We start from the raw sequence: 20,300 nt of genomic DNA, 5'->3' as shown, positions 1-20,300 counted from the left end.
TGTGTAAGTGTGTGTAGTTGTGTGTGTAAGTGTCAGTGTGTGTAATGTTGTAGTTGTGTGTAAGTGTGTGTAAGGTGTGTGTAAGTGTGTGTAATGTGAGTGTGTGTTTTAAGTGTAAGTGTGTGTAATGTTGGTGGAAGTTTGTAGTGTGTTTGTAAGTGTGTGTTGTAAGTGTGTTTATTGTTGTGTATTAGTGTTTGTAGTAGTCGGTGTGTACTGTGTAGTTGTAAGTGTTTTGTGGTAAGTGTGTTGTGTAAGTGTGTGTAAGTGTGTGTATGTAAGTGGTGTGTAAGATGTGTGTAAGTGTGTGTAAGTGTGTTGTAGTTGTGTAAGTGTAGTGGTAAGTGGTGTAGGTGTATTGGAGTGTTGTAAGTGCTGTAGATGAATTTGTTGTAAGTTGTTTTAAGTGTAATTGTTGTAAAGTGTGTGTAAGTGGTTTGTTAAGTAAAGTAGGTGTGTAAGAGTTTGGAAGTGAAGAGTAGGTGTTTGTAAAGTCGTGTGTAATGTAAGTCTGTGTAATTGGTGTTGTAAAGTGTGTGTTGTAGGTGTGTGTAAGTGTGTGTTTTAAGTGTGTTGTAAGTGTGTCCCGAAACGTGCTCCCGTGTAAGTGTCCCCCTGCCTCGCAGACCGTCGCTCCCAGTTAAGTGTCGCTCCCCCCCCCTTGTAAGTGTGTGTAAGTGTGGGTAAGTGTGGAAGTGGTTTGTAAGTGTGTTGTTGTAAGTGTGGTAGTGTGTGTAAGTGTTGTTTACCAGTGGTGTAAGTGTGTGTAAGTGTGTTGTAAGATAAGTGTGTGTAAGTGTGTTAGTTGGTGTAAGTGTGTGTAAGTGTTTTGTTTTGTAAGTGTGTGTAAGTGTGTGTACGTGTGTGTAAGTGTGTGTAAGGTGTGTGTAAGTGTGTGTAAGTGTGTGTTGTAAGTGTGTGTATTTGTGTGTTTAAGTGTGTGTAAGTGTGTGTAAGTGTGTGTTAGTGTGTGTAAGTGTGTTTTGTAAGTGTGTTGTAAGTGTGTGTAAGCTGTGTGTAATGTGTGTGTAAGTGTGTGTAAGTGTGTGTAAGTGTGTGTACTGTAAGTGTGTGTTGTGTAAGTGTGTGTAAGTTGTGTGTAAGGTGTGTGTACTGTGTTGTGTTGTAAGTGTGTGAGGTGTGTAAGTGTTGTAATGGTGTGTAGGGTGTAAGTGTGTGTAAGTTGTGTGTAAGTGTGTGTTAAGTGTGGTAACTGTGGTGTAAACTGTGTGTAAGGGTGTTGTAAGTGGTGTGGTGTTGTACGTGCTTGTTAAGTGTGTGTAAGTGTGTGTAAGTGATTGTTGTAAGTGTTTGTGTCAGTGTGTTGTTGTAAGTGTGTGTAGTGTTGTAAGTGTGTGCTAAGTGTGTGTGGGGTTGTTGTAAGTGTGTGTAAGTAGTGTGTAGGTGTGTGTGAAACGGGACGCTCGTAGATGATAATGTAATTGTGTTTTAGTATGTGTAAGGGTTGTGTAAGTGTGTGTAAGTGGTGTGTAAGTCGTGTTTGCAAGGTGCGGTAATGTGTGTGTGTAAGTGTGTTGATGTAAGTGTGTATAATTGTGTTGCATAGTGTGTGTAACTCTTGTGTAAATGTTTGTAAGTTGGGTTTGTAAGTGAGTGGCAGTAAGTGCAAGTTTGTGGAAGTGTTTGTAAGTGTGTGTGTAAGTCGTGTCGTAAGTGTTGTGTAGCTGTGTGTAAACGTGTGTATAATGTGAGTAGGTGTATGTATCACGTGTATTGTAAGCTGGTTGTCTAAGTTTTTGTAAGGTGTGTTTGTAAGTGTGTGTGTAAGTGTGTGTAGGTGTGTGTGAATGAAAGTGCCGTAGCGTAGATTGATAATGTAATTGTGTTTTAGCGTGTATCAGTGTGTAATTGTTGTGTAAGTGTGTGGTAAGTGTTTGTTAAGTTCAAGGTAGGTGTGTAAGAGTTTGTACGTGCACGTAGGTGTGTAACGTGTGTGTAAGTCTGTGTAATTGTGTGTGTTGTAAGTGTGTTGTAAGTGTGTTTGTAAGTGTGTAAGTGTGTGTAAGTGTGTTGTAAGGTGTGTAGTGGTTGTGTAAGTGTGTGTAAGTGTGTGTAAGTGTGGTAAGTGTGTGTAAGTGGTGTGTGTAAGTGTGTGTAAGTGTGTGTAAGTGTGTGTAAGTGTGTGTAAGTGTGTGTAAGTGTGTGTAAGTTGTTTGTTGTTGTAAGTGTTGTGTCAGTTTGGTAGTGTTGTGTAAGTGTGTTGTAAGTGTGTGTAGTTAAGTGGTGTTGTAAGTTTTGGTGTCAGTGTGTGTGTAAGTGTGTGTCTGTAAGTGTGTGTAAGTGTGTGTAAGTGTGTGTAAGTGTGTGTTAAGTGTGTGTAAGTGTGTTGTAAGTGTGTGTCAGTGTGGTAAGTGTGTGTAAGTGTGTTGTGTAAGTGTGTGTAAGTGTTGTGTAAGTGTGTGTAAGTGTGTGTGAAAGTGTGTGTGTTAGTGTGTGTAAGTGTGTGTGTAAGTGTGTGTGTGTAAGTGTGTGAAGTGTGTGTAAAGTGTGGTAAGTGTGTGTTGTAAGTGTGTGAAGGTGTGTAGTGTTGTGTAAGTGTGTGTAAGTGTTGTGTAAGTGTGTTGTAGTGTGTGTAAGTGTGTGTTAAGTGTGTTGTAAGTGTGTGGGTAAGTGTGTGTAAGTGTGTGTAAGTGTTGTGTAAGGGTGTAAGTGTTGTAAAGTGTGTGTAAGTGGGTGTGTTAAGGTGTCGTAAGTGTGTGTAAGTGTTGTGTACAGTGTTGTTGTATTGTAAGTGTGTGTAAGGTGTGTGTAAGTGTGTGTAAGTGTAAGTGTGTGTAAAAGTGTTGTTGTAAGTGTGTGTACGTGTGATTAAGTGTGTGTAAGTTGTGTAAGTGTTGTGAATTGGGTGGAAGTGTGTGTTAAGTGTGTTGTGTAGTGTGTGTAAGTGTGTAAGTGGTGAGAAGGTGGGTAATTGTGTTGAAGTGTGTTGTAAGTGGTGTCAACTGTGTGTAACTGTGTGTACGGGGTGTAGTGGTGGTGTGGGCTTTGTAAGTGGTTTAAGTGTGTTGAAAGTTGTGTGTAAGTGTTGTGTAAGTTGTGTAGTAAGTGTGTGTAAGTGTGTGTAAGTGTGTGTAAGTGTGTGTAAGTGTGTGTAAGTGTGTTGTAAGTGGGTGTAAGTGTGTGAAGTGTGTGTAAGTGTGTGTAAAGTGTGTGTAAGTGTGTGTAAGGTGTGTGTGTAAGTGTGTGTTAAGTTGTGTAGTAGTGTGTGTAAGTGTGTGTTGTAAGTGTGTGTAAGTGTGTGTAAGTGTGTGTAATTGTGTTGTAAGTGTGTTAAGTGTGTAAAGTGTGTAAGTGGGTGTAAGTGTGTGAAGTGTGTGTGTAGTGTGTGTAAGTGTGTGTAAGTGTGTGTGTTGTAAGTGTGTGGTGTAATGTGTGTGTAGTGTGTGTAAGTGTTGTAATTGTGTGTAAGTGTGTGTGTCCTGTAAGTGTGTGTAAGTGTGTGTAGTGGTGTTAAGTGTGTGAAGTGTGTTTGTGTGATAGTGTATTGTGTAAGTGTGTGTAGTGTGTGTAAGTGTGTGTAAAGTGTGTGTGTAAGTGTGTGTAAGTGTGTGTAAGTGTGTGTAAGTGTGTGTTGAAGTGTGTGTTAAGTGTTGTAGTGTGTTGTAAGTGTGTGTGTGTAATGTGTGTGTGTGTAATGTGTGTAAGTGTGTGTAAGTGTGTGTAATGTGTGTTGTGTGTAAGTGTGTGTAAGTGTGGGGTGTGTGTAAGTGTGTGTGTAAGTGTGTTGTAAGTGTGTAAGTGTGTGTGTGTGTGTGTGTAAGTGTGTGTGTGTGTTGTAAGTGTGTGTAAGTGTGTGTAAATGTGTGTAAGTGTGTGTTGTAAGTGTGTGTAAGTGTGTGTAAGTGTGTGTAAGTGTGTGTAAGTGTGTGTGTTTGTAAGTGTGTGTGTGTAAGTGTGTGTAAGTGTGTGTAAGTGTGTGTAAGTGTGTGTAAGTGTGTGTAAGTGTGTGTAAGTGTGTAAGTGTGTGTGTAAGTGTGTGTAAGTGTGTGTAAGTGTGTGTAAGTGTGTGTAAGTGTGTGTAAGTGTGTGTAAGTGTGTGTAAGTGTGTGTAAGTGTGTGTAAGTGTGTGTAAGTGTGTGTGTAAGTGTGTGTAAGTGTGTGTAAGTGTGTGTAAGTGTGTGTCAGTGGTGTATGTGTGTGTAAGTGTTGTGTAAGTGTTGTGTAAGTGTGTTTAGTGTGTGTAAGTGTGCTGTACGTGTGTGTAAGGTGGTAGTTGTAAGTGTGTGTAAGTGTGTGTAAGTGTTGTGTATAGTGTGTGTAAGTGTTGTTGTAAGTGTGTGTTAAGTGTGTGTAAGTGTGGGTACGTGTGTGTAAGTGTGTGTAAGTGTGTGTAAGTGTGTGTAAGTGTGTTGTAAGTGTGTGTAAGTGTGTGTAAGGTGTTGTAAGTGTGTGTAGTAAGTGTGTGTAAGTGGTGCTTGTAAGGTGTGTGTTAAGTGTGTGTAAGGTGGTCAGTGGGTGTAAGTGTGTGTAAGTGTGTGTAAGTGTGTGTAAGTGTGTGTAAGTGTGTGTAAGTGTGTGTAAGTTGTGTAAGTGTGTGTAAGTGTGTGTAAGTGTGTGTAAGTGTGTGTAAGTTTGTGTAAGTGTGTAAGTGTGTGTAAGTGTGTTTGTTAAGTGTGTGTTGTAAGTGTAGTGTAAGTGTGTGTAAGTGTTGTGTAAGTGCTTGTGTAAGTGTGTGTAAGTGTTGTGTTAAGTGTGTGTAAGTGTGTGTAAGTGTGTGTAAGTGTGTGAGTGTGTGTACGTGTGTTGTAAGTGTGTGTAAGTCGTGTGTAAGTTGTGGTAAGTGTGTGTAAGTGTTGTGTAGTGTGTTGTAAGTGTGTGTTGTAAGTGTGTGCAAGTGTGTGTAAGTGTGTGTAAGTTTGTGTAAGTGTGTATAATTGGTGCATGTGTGTGTAACTCTGTGTAAATGTTTGTAAGTGGGTTGTAAGTGAGTGGAAGTAAGTGCAAGTTTGTGGAAGTGTTTGTAAGTGTGTGTGTAAGTGTGTGTAAGTGTGTGTAACTGTGTGTAAAAGTGTGTAAATGTGAGTAGGTGTATGTATAAGTGTATGTAAGTGTGTCTAAGTTTTTGTAAAGTGTGTGTAAGTGTGTGTAAGTGTGTGTAGGTGTGTGTGAAAGTGCGTAGATGATAATGTAATTGTGTTTTAGCGTGTATAAGTGTGTGTAATTGTGTGTAAGTGTGTGTAAGTGTTTGTAAGTTCAAGTAGGTGTGTAAGAGTTTGTAAGTGCAAGTAGGTGTGTAAGTGTGTGTAAGTGTGTGTAAGTGTGTGTAAGTGTGTGTAAGTGTGTGTATGTGTGTAAGTGTGTGTAAGTGTGTGTAAGTGTGTGTAAGTGTGTGTAAGTGTGTGTAAGTGTGTGTAAGTGTGTGTAAGTGTGTGTAAGTGTGTGTAAGTGTGTGTAAGTGTGTGTAAGTGTGTGTAAGTGTGTGTAAGTGTGTGTAAGTGTGTGTAAGTGTGTGTAAGTGTGTGTAAGTGTGTGTAAGTGTGTGTAAGTGTGTGTAAGTGTGTGTAAGTGTGTGTAAGTGTGTGTAAGTGTGTGTAAGTGTGTGTAAGTGTGTGTAAGTGTGTGTAAGTGTGTGTAAGTGTGTTGTAAGTGTGTGTAAGTGTGTGTAATTGTGTGTAAGTGTGTGTAAGTGTGTGTAAGTGTGTGTAAGTGTGTGTAAGTGTGTGTAAGTGTGTGTAAGTGTGTGTAAGTGTGTGTATTTGTGTGTAAGTCTGTGTAAGTGTGTGAGAGTGTGTGTAGGTGTGTGTAACTTTATGTAAGTGTGTGTAAGTCTTTGTAAGTGTGTGTAAGTGTGTGTAAGTGTGTGAGAGCTTCAAAGAAAACTCGCTCAGTAAACATCTGATTTGAAAAAAGCAAGAAAGGATTTTATTTGCATATTGAACACCGGCTGTCTGGGTCATATGCAAATTAATTTCACAAATCTATTTCACATTTGTTAAAACGTTTCACATTTGTGAAAGAAAATTGTGAAGGTTTTGGTTGGCCGAAAACATGTGACGTAAATGGAATTACATCATCGCCTCGGAATTCATCCTAACAGGGGGTGGTTGGGGTCAATTTCATGGAATATTTCGTAGATTACGTCAGGGTAATAAGGAATATCCTTATCCAGCCGACAAAACATCCACTGGGCTTTTGTCATATCAGAAACCTCAGGAATAGACTTAACGGTAATTTCAGACAAAAGATAGGTAATAGCTTTGTAATATTTCCCTAGTCTTAATTTTTTCAGCGTTTTCCGCAGACTTTGCGGGGTTGGCTCTTCTAAGTGGTCTATGATTTTCTTCTTTACTTCGTTGTCTAAATATACCGGTCGATAACCTTGGATATGACTCATCCAGTCCCTAAAGTATTTTATTCTCTTATAAGGTGTTTTCTTACGACCTCCATTGGCGTAATACTGCTCTCTGGTAGCATTTGGTACGGCATTGCGAATGTTCTTACCACACTCGTAACACTGTGCTGACGTGTCATGTTCTATTTGCATTTTCTTACCACAACAAATATACTTATTTGGCTTAGTGGGTTTAAACTTGGGTTTCAAGCACTTTACACAGAAGTCATAAACAAACTCTTTACATTCGTGCATCGTATATGAGACAAATGTTTTAACCTTTGTTTACAACACAAACACAGCTGCAGTTAAAAGAGTATGTTTTTACCCATTGTTTCGGCAACCATTTTTGGCTACCTTTTCTACTCTCGTAAACACAGCAGCAGTAAGGGAATTATCGCGCCGCTCGGGTAATACCCACGGCCGACGCATAGGGTTTGGCGCGGGTAATACCCGTGTCTCCCGGTACCCCCTACGCGAGTCCCCCTTACTGCTGCTTGCAAATGAGCTGCCCTGTGAAATAGCATGCTAATGAAGTGTGCACATGCTGTTTGCACTACTGAGCTTGTGGCTTTTATGGCCGAGAGACGTGTTGAACTTTTCTAACAAAAATGATAATGAACAAAAAACGGCTTTACACTGCTATATTCAATTTTGTTTAAGTCCTTGAAGCACAGCAATATTTTTTGGATGTCGTGAATAATAAAAATTGCACCATGCATAGTATAGGTGGTAAAACAGTCCGATATTCACTACTGTTTAAAAATGAGATATGCGTGAATCATACAATTTTCACAGTATTAGAAAACAGTTCAAGTCCTATCGATCTTTAGTTTGTCAAAAATAATATTTCCAATACAAGGCAATTGTTGTAATGTTTTAGCTTACAAAACTCATCTGGTTCACTTCATTATCATGCTATTTCACTGGGCAGCTCATTTGCATGTAAAACATTGCTTATGTGATATCGCTCTTATACAATCGTAAAGGAGAACTGTAAGATTTACAATTGAAACACATATATATCGATAATTGTTAAAAATTCGCTGGATCCAATGCATTATACTGTAAATTAAATTGGCATTGACCCTCAGTGCATTGCAGTTGAGTAGGATTCTATTGGAGTTTGAAATGGACAATGTTTCGGCAGATATAAACACTTTCAAAAGTTTTGATTTTTTTAGACCATAATGATAAAAGTAATTTAGGTTCGCGCGGAGTTAAAAATAGGGATTTCTTATCTGAGGGCAAGGAGATGTGCTTTTTAATTCATAGCGTCTTGTTTGCACTGCATATTTTCAAGTACCTTGAACAGAATTGTACAACTCGATACAAATATAAACATTAAATTAACCTTTTAAAGCGGATTTCTTCCAAGTACCATCTCCGTACAGACCTCTCACTTCTCTTCTAAGTTTTCGCGGGGTGTTCCTGTTGCTATCAGAGAAAAATCTAGGGGGAAAAGTACACGGAAAGACAATAGAACAGAATTCAGCACAAAACATGCAGGCAACGTAAAGAATGAAAATGCACAGATGACTTACCAGAATCGTCGATGCTGTTCTGCCATTCAAAGACGGCTGAACTGCACCGACTAGCTTTCCGCTCAAAGACGGATGGCCTGTCGAATGAGACAAACTATGCAATCTATTGATGCCTTCATACACATGCTCTTCAATTAAAATGTCTCAATGCTGTTCTGCCATTCAAAGACGGCTAAACTGCACCGACTAGCTTTCCGTTCAAAGACGGATGGCCTGTCGAATGAGACAAACTATGCAATCTATTGATGCCTACATACACATGCTCTTCAATTAAAATGTCTCAATGCTGTTCTGCCATTCAAAGACGGCTAAACTGCACCGACTAGCTTTCCGCTCAAAGACGGATGCCCTGTCGAATGAGACAAACTATGCAATCTATTGATGCCTACATACACATGCTCTTCAATTAAAATGTCTCAATGCTGTTCTGCCATTCAAAGACGGCTAAACTGCACCGACTAGCTTTCCGCTCAAAGACGGATGGCCTGTCGAATGAGACAAACTAGCTTATTTCATATGATTTGTTGAAAACGGTACTATACCCTTCTTGAAAGCTCCATTCACTAAAGTCAGCATTCTTTAAGAGCTGACGGTACACTTTGTGTACTGCTTTCTAAAAAATAAAAAAACAAATAATTGAATGACATAATATAGGAATAAACACCTTTTTTTGTTTTGGGACAAAACTCGCTTAGTTTTACGCTGAAAAATGTGCGAGATGGTATACACTCTAGCGTGATATGCAATATTTTATTTTCAAGAAAAGCGTTCGTACTGTCAAATATATGTCACATCCATGATAGTGACTTTGCAAAGATGCAAAAATTATTATTATGGTTTTGGTAAGCGTCTTGGAAAAGAAATATATTTTAATTTCCTTTCATCGCATGTCCGACGAGACTAAAACCTCATTTCATTCCAAATATTCGACATAAAAAATCATATTTTCGTTAAGTTAGTAACAACAATCAGTGTGATCTTAGACTTTGCAGTCTTTTTGATGTCAAAAATTTGATATCAAACTGATTTTCTCGAAGACAAAAGAAAATTAACGTGATATAGATCTTATGACATTAATCTTGTTGAAGTGATGAAAGACCGTGTAACAGTCGTCCGTAGGTAATTGACCACAGGAAACCCAAGTATAAATACTCTATTCTCTAGGTTGACATGATTATATTTGTACGCCAGTCATAAGAACTATGTTTTTTACTGTACTGTTTGATTGTAATGATTTCTATAGCCTTTCAAGATTTTATAGGCCCGAATTGATGTCAAACATTGATTACTATTGACTTTAGTATGTACATAATGTATGCGCAATTGAAACGGCTACTGATTAATGCACTGCATAAATTATAGATCTTAAAAAGCGCACGAAATTTACCCAAGTAAGCACATTTTAATTGTAATCTAAAATAAACTCACTTTCCTCCTTAGCATATGTATCAATCGCAGAAATATAGACTGCATGCAAGATAACCAATAAATTAGTCCTTCCACTAAGTATTGCAACAATTTAATTTACTTACAGAGCAGTCATGGTCGATGTTTTGCTTCTTGCTTGTTGTTTGCCTTCGCGATCGTTGATCTTCTATTCTCGATTCTTTGAGGGCTTTCATCTCTCCTTTTAGCAATTCCACCTCTCTCCGTAGTTCTTCAACAGTTGTTTCATCCTCAAGGCCAATCATTTTGACGAAAGATAGTTTTAGTACAGAGAAATATATTTAGAAGCACGAATAAGATATTACCGGTACGTTGGTCTATAACAACAACTGCATTTCCCGCCTTTTCTCGACGTTTGACGTCATCGGTTGTTAGAGGATGGTACACAATTCCGGATTGAAATAATGCCCAATTACCCTATGCGTTCTCAGATGATTTACTAGTGTTATCATGAAACCAGTCAAGAAATACACGCGTTCAAAGGAGAAACGGTTACTGCGCCGAAAAAAATTTAAGGAAAAAGCAGGCGTTGCGACGTGTACAGGAGAAGACAGCTGTCGTACAAAAGAAATCTTCAGAAAACATCAGTACACATCAAAGCGCACTGGATACAGTACAAGAGAGTGAAGACAGCGTGGTATCCACAGCAAATAGTACTACACATCAAACGGGTAAAAAAATCAAACCCGACAAAGGTTTTGTTCTCAATCCGAACAATAGCCGTTTATTGGGTTCTACTTACGCAGGAAAGGTTTTGTTGGCAGCTGGACCAGAAATTGGACAATCATCGGCAAAGCTGAAGAGAAACTTCCGTTTGAATGAACCTCATCCTACTCAGCCAAACCCAACAAAGCCAACATCTTCGCTGATCAGCCCACGTCCGACAGACTCATTGAACCCCACATTGTTACAAGAATGTGACGAGAATATTATTTTAGGAGAAGGAAGATTTGGTATTGTTCGACTGATGAGGTACAGAACTAATTTAGTAGCAGTCAAGACAATAAAGCAACAAAAGTACTGATATTTGATTGAGAAAGAAGCGCAGTTACTTTCCAACTTAGATGATCAACCAGGCTTCCCGTACTTCTATTGAATTTGTGAAAAGAATGGAAATATACTGCTGGTCATGGAGTTTTGTGGAGAGAATGGCAAAGTGTTAACTTTGAATGGGGCTTTGCTAACAAGAAAAAAAAAAAAAGAGAGGTGGCCACGTGCAAAATTCAATTGATTCCAAGAGACGCAAATGTGGACATTGTCAAAAAATTCTCAGCAAAAGACAGTTTTTTAAACATACTTGATTTACGTTAATCCAAAGGTGCAAGAGCGGATTGTTATAAGCCGCTTGCTCCGCTTTTTCGGGAACTAATTTAGTGGGAAATTATTTTTCAGTGTTCAGTAAATCAAATCAAAATTAAAGAAATAGAACCTCTGACGCTTTTTTATGGTATATACTATCACTTCATTTGTTCTTCTTTTTCGAATAAAGGTGAAGACCTAGCATTTGATAAATTTTGCACCAACTTCAAATCCTACACCACTGAACATGTTTTTGAAATAGCTGCAAATTATATCTGTCAAAATTTGTATTTTCTCTTGCAAAAATATAACCCTTTCCTCGAAATCTAATATAAAGAAAAACTTAATTAAATGGCAATGACACAAAATAATGTGTTTTAAGTTTTAGTTCGCATAAACAAAGCTAAAAAGACTTAAACTCAAATAGGACGAAACATCGCTGCTGTTCACCAAATACTGGCTATTTCTGCATGGCTTTTTGGCAAGCCGTTTTAGTTTCTGCCTAGTATGATTCAGTTATTCAAAATATTTTATGACTTTCACTTTAGCTGATTAGATCTTACATAGATCCTTCGTAGACCTTCTGCATTTTCTTGCACGATATCGATCCATGCATATTTTATATTTACATTTAACTGTTACATTTTTCCTAAGTGTTCAGAAGTTTATTCAATTTCCGTGTGCCTTAAATCGAACGGAAACATGTAGCAGTGTGTATACGGCGTTATTTGCCTTAAACGCTTAACGGAAATGTGAAGGAAGACTGGCTTTCAGAAAAGTGGATTTCCGTACCCGTAAATTTGACGGAAATTCCAAACTATCGAATTTCCGACAATATTTCCGATTTCGGAAATCTGTAATTTCGCACTGTGCTCCCCTTAGCGCTGGCTCTGTGTCCCAAACAATCTCTGTGGATGTTCTATACTCCACATTACATTGTGCCTTTAAACTCTTCCATCATTCACGTTAGCACCCACCAAACTACATAGTCTTGTAGCCAGAGCTCCAAAGTCGTTGCTTTTTTTGATTTGGGGGCTGCAGCTAATGTACCGGCTGAGAAATTAAGGATTTTCTTGGGGGAGTCCTTGCTAATTCAGCAAAATGCTCTTATAAGCAAATGTATGTGAACGCAACAGGAACTTTGCCAATTCCTTTGGCAACGTCATTTCGTTTGGAAAACCGAACTTTCTTGACCATTTTCGATAGGGGAATCATGTTCAACAGCAAATTTCCAGCTAAAATACGTCTTTCTAGTAGTTTTCACGTCCCACGGGCCTTCCCCCCTTCGCTGGCTCTGTGTCCCAAACAATGGCTGTGGATGTTCTATACTCCACATTACATTGAGCGGCAGTAAGGTGGACTCGCGGAGCGTCGGCAATGCACCTGGAATTTCAAGGGTATTTCCCGGGCTTGGGACCCCCTTGCGCGATCCGGCGTCCGTGTCGAGGAGCGCCTTACTGCTGCTGTGTTTGCGAAGATCGCAAACGAAGGTTAAAATATTTCCTAGATATAGATGGACAACATCACAAGCATTCGAAATAGAACTGTACGTAGGTTACGAACTCAGGTGTTGGATCGTTTGGATGCCGACTTCGCCTTCACGACATTTGCAGAAGGAGACACAGAAGAAGTTATGGACGAAGAAAGAGCTGAAAGAATAATCGACTTAATGCCAGAAGGTGACTACCGTCTTGAATTGACGTTCATAAAGTATCTAGATGGCGATTGGGTGATAGAGAGGGGTCGTAATCCTATTCGGGCGTCTGGTAAGCGAAACTTGTTTGTATTGAACAAGGATACGAAACCTGGTGCGATGGTGGGTATAGACGCGTTATTCTACGAAGTTGCCTATCCTGTTACTGTAGTTATCTACGGCGCGTATAAGATTGAAGAGCCAGACGTTAGGAGACTCAGGCCGATGAGACATCTCGGCAACTGCGTGGGTAAGTTGGTGAGGGAGTTCTTTGAGGATTCTTCCCGTGGTGGTAAGTTAACCCCAAAGAGAAAAGAAGCCATAAGAAAATGGGAAAACTCCACCTATAAAGCCGGAGCAACGATAGACAACATCAAAAAATTAGAAACCCTCTTAGAGAGGCGAATACATGTGAAAGATATCACGGAAGGTTACATCTATCCTGGGACTCATAAGTATGGAGGTAGAGGTGCTCCTATAGTCATCTACCAACATAATGGACACGCTTGGAGGGAGTTGAGATTCCCCAGCAAGAAAGAGACTAAGGTCTATGAAACTTCTCCATTTGCAGATTTAATAGACGAGAACTCCATTTGGTTGATGGATTCAGAAGGAAGTCAGTTTATGACGCAAGACGGCACTTTGTATCGCCCGGAAATCGAACACCAGCGCATTCAGAGCGCCTGCGAAACCCTTGGGAAAGACTTCTCAGATGAAGTGCTCAGCTCTCGTAGTTTGGACTTCTTAGCCGCAAAGAAAAGGAATGGTTGGAAACCTACCCCAAAAGAGTTCAAAGATATCTCCAAGGCCTGTGTAGAACACGGTCATGGAGGTCTTTGGAACATGGAATACAACGAAGACGAGTATGTCTCTTTAGATATGAAACATTGTTAACCAGCATCTTTCAAGGGCTTAGGAGATTGTAAGGAATATTACGACCGCTACGGACATCCGGACTCTCAAGTCTTTCGTGTGTCCTTAGACGGCAGCTACGACGCGCCAGCTACGGGGTTCGTGAGATTAACGTCTTGGAAGTTGGCTAAAGACTTGCACCCCATAATTTACGCATGGTACGGGAAGCATCTACAAGAGAAAGAATGGATACCAGTGCCATTGTTAAAGTTCTTTGAAGAGCGTAAGCTCCTGAAATACACAGCGCATTAAGCCATACTTTGCCATAGCGCCTACACGAAGTGGCTCCCAGAGCACAACCCAACCGCCCGAATTGTCATAGGCAAATTTACCCAGGGCGCCAAAGAAGGCGAGAAACACATGCAACGGCGTTTAATAACAGACGGAGGAGAGTTAAGCTTCCTCATAAAACGTGCCCACGATCAAGGAACGATGGTGTCTGTAGAGAAATGGGATTACCTCGTAAAAGATCAGCTGCACGAATGGAATGCGCTGTGTTATTACCAGGACCATCGACCGCAATATTACCATCTGCGTGCCAGCATGTTAGCCTACGCGCACATTAACATTCTCGCAATGCCCTTGCGGTTTGACAAAGAAGACATTCCACGCGTAGCCACGGATTCTTTGTACGTGAAGCCCAGTGTGTTGGAAAAGATGAAGGAATTCTACACTGCCGACGAACTCGCAGAAAGTGGCCAGTGGCGCGTCAAAGATGAAGAAATAAAAGCCTGGAGGGCACGTGTAGAATATCACGGAGAACACACCCGCGGTTCCATTACGCCGACGGAAGAGCCACTGCCCTCAGTTGCGGACCCTATTTCCTACCAACGCTTCTCTTACCTTTACGGTACGGGAGGCAGCGGTAAGACGACGCGTGTTTTGGAACTCTTTCCTAAGATAAAGTTGCTAACGCCAACACATCGTTTGGAAAGAGAACTCTGCGAAATGGGCCACGACGCGCAAACTTACCACAGCTTCTTTCGCTGGAATGGCCAAAAGTGGGTGCCGGAAGCCATCCACGACATACCTCCCTTGATACTTTGGGATGAAATCTGTACCGTGCCCTTAGAAATCCTGCAGGAGTTCGTAGACTTCCTCCGCGGAAAGTGCCAAGTCGTATTTGCCGGGGATCCATGTCAACCACCTCCTATAGCCGGAGAAATGCCCCATGAATGGTTAAAAGAAATGGTAGACTATCATGAAGAAATTAACACAGACTACCGTAGCAAGGATCAAGTGAGGAAATTAAAGGCAGAATTAATGGGCCTTAGCGACGCCGAACAATCTAAGGTGTTACGTAAGAGGGTACGAGCAAAGTCTTACGAAGACTTCCTGTATTCTTGGCATCCTGAGGATTTGGTGTTAAGCAGTAAGCGCGCAGCACAGTCGCGCATACAAAAAGATCTACTGAGAATACACCAGGAGCGGTTCCCTAGTCATTTGGTGCCCGTTTGTTATAAGCCGCGTGACACCCGCATGCAAAGAAAAGATGTCTTAGTACCAGCCACGAATGTTCAACTAGAGAACGCAGTTACCCACGATAAAGCCTGGGTACCCATAGAAAAGGTGGAAAAAATAACCTCCCATCCAGACTGTCGATTGGGGTATTGCATGACAGTCCACAGCGCGCAAGGACTTACCATAAAGGAAACCTTATGGATCATAGAACAGCGGCTGTGTTGGAGCAACCTTATTTACACCGCCGTAAGTCGCGTAGAATATGCCAAACAGTTAAAAAGAGCCTGGGGGCCGCAACTGCGTTACGATAAGACGCCAGAAGAAGTAGCTAAGGAGAACATTGCTAAGAAACTCCTTCGCTACAAAAGACACGACGAAGAAAAAAAATATGACGTTCGACTTATGTGTAGACGACGTCTATAAGAAAGGCGCCCGCTGCGCTAAGTGTAACATACCTCTACTATGGAGGTTTGACCCAAATGACGATCAGCAGTTCTCCGTGGATCGTATCAACAACAAGCGCGGCCATTGTAGAGGCAACGTAAAGTTGACATGCCTAGAGTGTAATCGGGCGCGTGGAGCAGCACTACTCTGAGTCTTTGGGGACTATGAGCAGCTCTTCCTTGACAAATCCGCGACTTGGGCCATTTAGGTAATACAACACGGGTTGCCCTTCCTTGGTGACGGACTTCGAAATCTCATACGTTTCCAGAGACCAGTTAGGATCCGTGGCTCTCTTACTGCCACCTTCGAGTTCCCCCGGCTGATAGAGGTATCTGACCACTATGTCGCGGGGGAGCTTTTTTCCTTCAGTCCGACCGCCCTCGAACTTCTGACGTAGGATTTGTGCTCCACGTGTTTCTTTTTTATGGCATCCTTGGGTTTCATTCTCGTAGCCCTGGCCGCCTCGTTGTTCAAAGCCGCGACGACCTGGGGGAGCCTCTGAGTCCATTCCCTGTTGCGTTTGGAGGGATCTTCCAGCTCTTTCCAATACTGGTATCCAAAGAGGCGCTCAGCCAGGGTCTTATTGAATCTTTCGACAATGCTCTGACCCCTGTGGTACTCTGCTTCGGCTCTCCTAATCTTAGTGTCGTGGTCTTTCAGGGTCTTGGTAACCACGCCCATGAAACTCTGTCCCCGCATCCACTTGCAGCAGCTTAGGCCATTTCAAGACCCGCTTATAAATCCTACCTAGGGCTTCTGCGACTTCCCCAGAATCCTTGCTGGTTATGGGTTCGGCGTCCTTGTATCTGCTTGCGATATCAACTACGGTCAAAGCGTATCTATAGGTCTTTCTTCTCACCTTGTCGTGCGGTAAGAAAAGCAAATCCGCCTGATGAACTTCATTGGGGGCATTTACGGTGAAGCTGGGCCTGGGAATGTACTTAGGCACGGGAAGATAAACCTGCCAGAGGGTTTGTTTTCTTAGCCAGTTCTTAGCCGTTTCTTCTGATACCTTGGCCGCGGTCGCGAGTTTCTTGATGGCCGACGCTCCTCTCTAAAAGCCTTCGGGCCCATAGTAAATCCTTTTGAGTTTGTCCTCAGTTCGACCCATTATATGAATTCCAGGACGAGATTGATTTGACGACCGTTAAAGTCTACGGATTCTCCATCCACTTTGATAGAAATGTGAATACTTTCTACTAGGTCATTAGACAAGTCATAGCCCAAAGAAATGGGTGCGTATTCTACCAGGTCAAATGGATTACCCTTAGGCGGAAACTTGAACATTAGATTGTTGGGTCCTTCATTAAAGTATGAGCTTACTAGGCTGCAGTAAACTTCATAGTTAGCGGGGACTTTCCATCTCACGTCATGTGTATTACCGCTATTTATCGTGGTACTACTAAGACCCAGGAGTTCTACCAATGGACTGCCCGTAAGATTGGCACTCCCACTATTTTTCTTGAATGTCATTTCATGGGGCAATCCTGTGGTAAGAGTATATCCATGCTTTGCTAGCTCCTTAGCCAGTGTTATAGGGGTGTAATGGGAATCTGGCAACTTTGGTTTGTTGGCACCCACAACGACAAAGCCGCCAATCAAATTATACCAAGAATTGTACAAAGAGCAACCGACCAGCCGAACCTTATGGGCTTTAATGGGGGGATTCAAGTAAGTGGTAAAGTCATTCTTGTCGCTTTCCAAAAAGACGATCATTATATTCTAGGCGCCAAAGGCGCCACTGCTTAGACTAAGTACGACAAAGCCGCGCCTCCCGCCAGCGCTGCAACTCCTACAAAGACCAACTCACTATCTTTTTGTTTCTTAGAAGGCTGGTAGTAATTCTTGAACTGAGGCTTTCTCAACTCCGTCGATGCCGCGGGGTGCTCCTGCGCATAGAGCTTAAAGGCGTAGTCTGTATTTTCGAAGTTCTTGTCTGCCTGCATTTTGTCTTGGTAGTTCTTGTCCAACCAATCCCTGTAAGCTTGTCTTTTTTCATTCCAAGCAGCAACGTCCCTTTGATACTTTTCCAGCGCCAAGTCGTGTCTCTTCCTTTCAGCGGCGCCGCTTTTGTCGCCTCTGACCAACCTATTCAGATACTGACCCCCGTAATTAGCTCCCGTAAATGCTAAAGCTGCAATGACTCCGCCTGCAAGCAAGGTAGCCATTTATACATTAGGAATGTACTTTTCCTTCCGTAGGTAATCCTTTACCATGATAGCCCCGCCCACGGCAGCGGTCATCTTAGCAAAATTAGCGAATCTCTTGCTTGGGTCTTCAGTAAAGTCTTCTTTGAGCACTTTCTTACCTACCCAACCGATGCCCGCAACAATGGAAGTAATAATAGCTGCTTCTTCAACAGTTTTCACTAACGCGGTTGACATTATATTACAGAGCGAGAAGGTTATTCCATTACGGGTATTTTGCTTCTCTTAGGGGCTCCTGCGTCACATGCACGGCCTCTAATTCTACCTTTGGCTTTGCTGCCTTCCATTGTAAGTAAAGGCTACCTGCTGCTATGATGACTCCCAACGCGCCGATGACGTACCCAGGATTAATAAAGGATTCCTCTTCTTTCTCTTCTACTTTTTCCTCCTCCTTTGCTTTGTTCTTCTTATTCATCTCCGCGAGCTTCTTCCCCGCCGCGACTCTGCCTGGAGATTTAGCCTTGGTAACCTTTTGCTCCTCTTGGGGCTGCTCTACCTTCGATTCACTCATTTATATCTAAGGACTTGACAAGTAACTTAAGGATGACCTGGGAATGACCTGACCAAGTACTTAAGAATGACTTGGGAATAACTTGACCAAGTACTTAAGGATGACCTGACCAAGTACTTAAGGATGACTTGACCAAGTACTTAAGGATGACTTAACTAGGTACTTGATCAGGTACCTCGGCAAGTGCCGCCTCGAATACCCTTTCGACTTCTCTGTCCTTCTTAAAGTCCTTCCAAGATGTTCCGAAGGAACCTAGTACCTCCTTCAAGTCGACGTGCTGAGCTACGTGAAGTGCCGCAGAGGCGACTGCCATTAACTTACCGCACTTTAAAGACAACCAGCCGCAGGTTATCTTAAGTTCTTGGGCGATGACATAGTCCTCGCTTATGTCCTTATGCAGTTGCTCCACATCGTCTATGGGTAGTGCAAGTCCAAGCAATTTAGTGGCAAGTCGGATAGCGGAGTCTGCTACGGCATCCGTGGTCTTACTTGCAAGGGCGGCCTCGTACCTCTTATGGAACTTCTTGACTTCCTCCTCTGACAACTTATTAACTTGCTCATGGGTGAGTTCCTTGCCTATCATTTCCTTGCACTTCCCAGATGACACAAGGATGTTGAGTTGTTCCTTAAGGTTACTTTCGTCTAACTGCGTGGGGACTTCATCTAAGAGCTGCTCAATCTCCATATACATTAGGAGTTAAAGATCGCAGATCTTTACTAAATACGGAAACCTCAACGAGAAGATCATCTTGGAATGTTGGTGTGTTTTTAGATGCCGCATGTATTCGTGTAACTGTTCCTTGGATATTTCACCGCCGTAGTCGCTTAAGATGGTTTCCAGGTCTGACTTACTTGGAGTATAAAATACTACGAGAGATCCTATGTTTTCCCTAAAAGGCTTGGAGACACTGGTAAGCTGCTGCGAGAGCAACCAAACGCTGATATTGTCGTGTCTGCCGCTAAAGGCGAGCTTCACTAATTCGGAGGTGCGCCTTTTTACGTCGTCCCCGCAGGCGATGTCATCCAATATGAGGAGTGTCTGCGTATCTTTAGGGAATTGTTTGTGCCAGAACTTAAGATGTCCAGATAACTCGTTAGGGTCTAAGATATCTACGAAGAAGTCGTCATCTTTCCCTCCTATGCCCGTCCAGGTGCGGTTATTCACGTAGGTAGGGCACAAAAGCACAATATAGTCGAAACGGTATCTAAAGGGTCCTAATAGCTGCTCTACTACGAATTGGGTCTTTCCGCAGCCGGTGGGTCCTACTATCAGAGCGTTACAAGGCATGTGATCTGGGTTCATATATATGGAGGGTGCCTACACACCAGTGGAAGCAGTCAAAGCGATGGTTAACGTCGTCAAAGAAAAGTCAGACCTGGAGAGGACGGTCGAAATGCAAAGGGAGGAGATAGACCGGCTGAATGGACGCGTAAAGGAGTTGTACGATGAAATGTGTGGTCTGAAGCGCGCGGAAAGGTTTGGTGCCCTGTTAACGATGGCCTCATGGGCTAAGGAGTCCGTTAAGGATTTCATGGCGTATTCCATATAAGGATTATTAAATTCTTATTATATAGATGGGGTGCAAGCATTGTGGTAAGGAGTTCAGCAGCAAGCAGATGTTAAAATATCACGTGTCAAAGAATGTTTGTAGGAAGACACAAAGTAGGCGTTGTGAACACTGTAGCAGGTTGTTCAGCAGTAAGCAGATGCTAGCATATCACTTAGAAAACAAGGTATGTCTAAAGAATGTATGTAAGCGCTGCGAAGAAGACAAGGACGACGATTGGCATATGCTGCGCTGCCTGACGAACTATGATTTGAGCGGCGTAGCGTGTGAGACGCACGGCGACGTTGCCTCGCGCTGTTGCCCCAAAGAAACAACGACGGCGTTGATACGTCGAAAGAAGAAGATAGACATGCGCTTTGCTATGTTCGAGCGCGTTGAAGGTGTGCGCTGGGAAGACAGAGAATATTGGGAGGCGGACTGTCCGCGCTGCGGATGTCGAAGGGATAAACAGCATGTGTGGCAGTGTTTATATGTGCACGCGGACGCACCAAGGACATTCAAAGAATTCGCTGATGACCTTGAAAGAAGGCGCATCAGAAATGAGGAGCAGCGCCTAATGAGATCTAAATAAGGATCGAAAAAGTATCAGGGGGGTCTGGAGGACCTCTCATCGAGTTTCGGAAAGTGTTTCACGAAATCCTTTATTATTTATTAGATATTTATTACCCCCTTAATAGATAATAAAGACGCAATAAATAATAAGGCCTTCCTTGAAATAGTTTCCGGGGGCATATAATAAAGACGCAATAAATAATAAAGGATTTCCTCAAAGGGTTTCCGAAAACGCCTTGTACCTATGTATCAGACCCCCCTGATACATGGTCATATTTTTATTAGGGGCAAATTTAAAGGATGGATGCAGG

At 42.1% G+C, this 20,300-nt stretch overlaps 1 long non-coding RNA gene across 1 annotated transcript; it reads right to left on the bottom strand.

Moving 5' to 3' along the window:
* Nucleotides 1–8,398: 8,398 nt before the first annotated feature.
* LOC148905148 (uncharacterized) lies at nt 8,399–9,592 on the bottom strand. The gene is made up of 2 exons (XR_016118745.1): nt 9,429–9,592; nt 8,399–8,509 (listed from the first exon to the last, which is right to left on the bottom strand). It is a non-coding gene; the product is annotated as an uncharacterized LOC148905148 (long non-coding RNA).
* Between the last annotated feature and the right edge of the window lie 10,708 nt (nt 9,593–20,300).

Source organism: Actinia tenebrosa, unplaced genomic scaffold (genome assembly GCF_029948245.1).
Source record: "Actinia tenebrosa isolate PJP-AT-01 unplaced genomic scaffold, QUT_ActTen_1.0 PGA_scaffold8__29_contigs__length_14323225, whole genome shotgun sequence".
NCBI classification, from domain to species: Eukaryota; Metazoa; Cnidaria; class Anthozoa; order Actiniaria; family Actiniidae; genus Actinia; species Actinia tenebrosa.
Note: the sequence above shows the minus strand (reverse complement) of the source record. Positions and strands in the feature narration are given on the sequence as shown.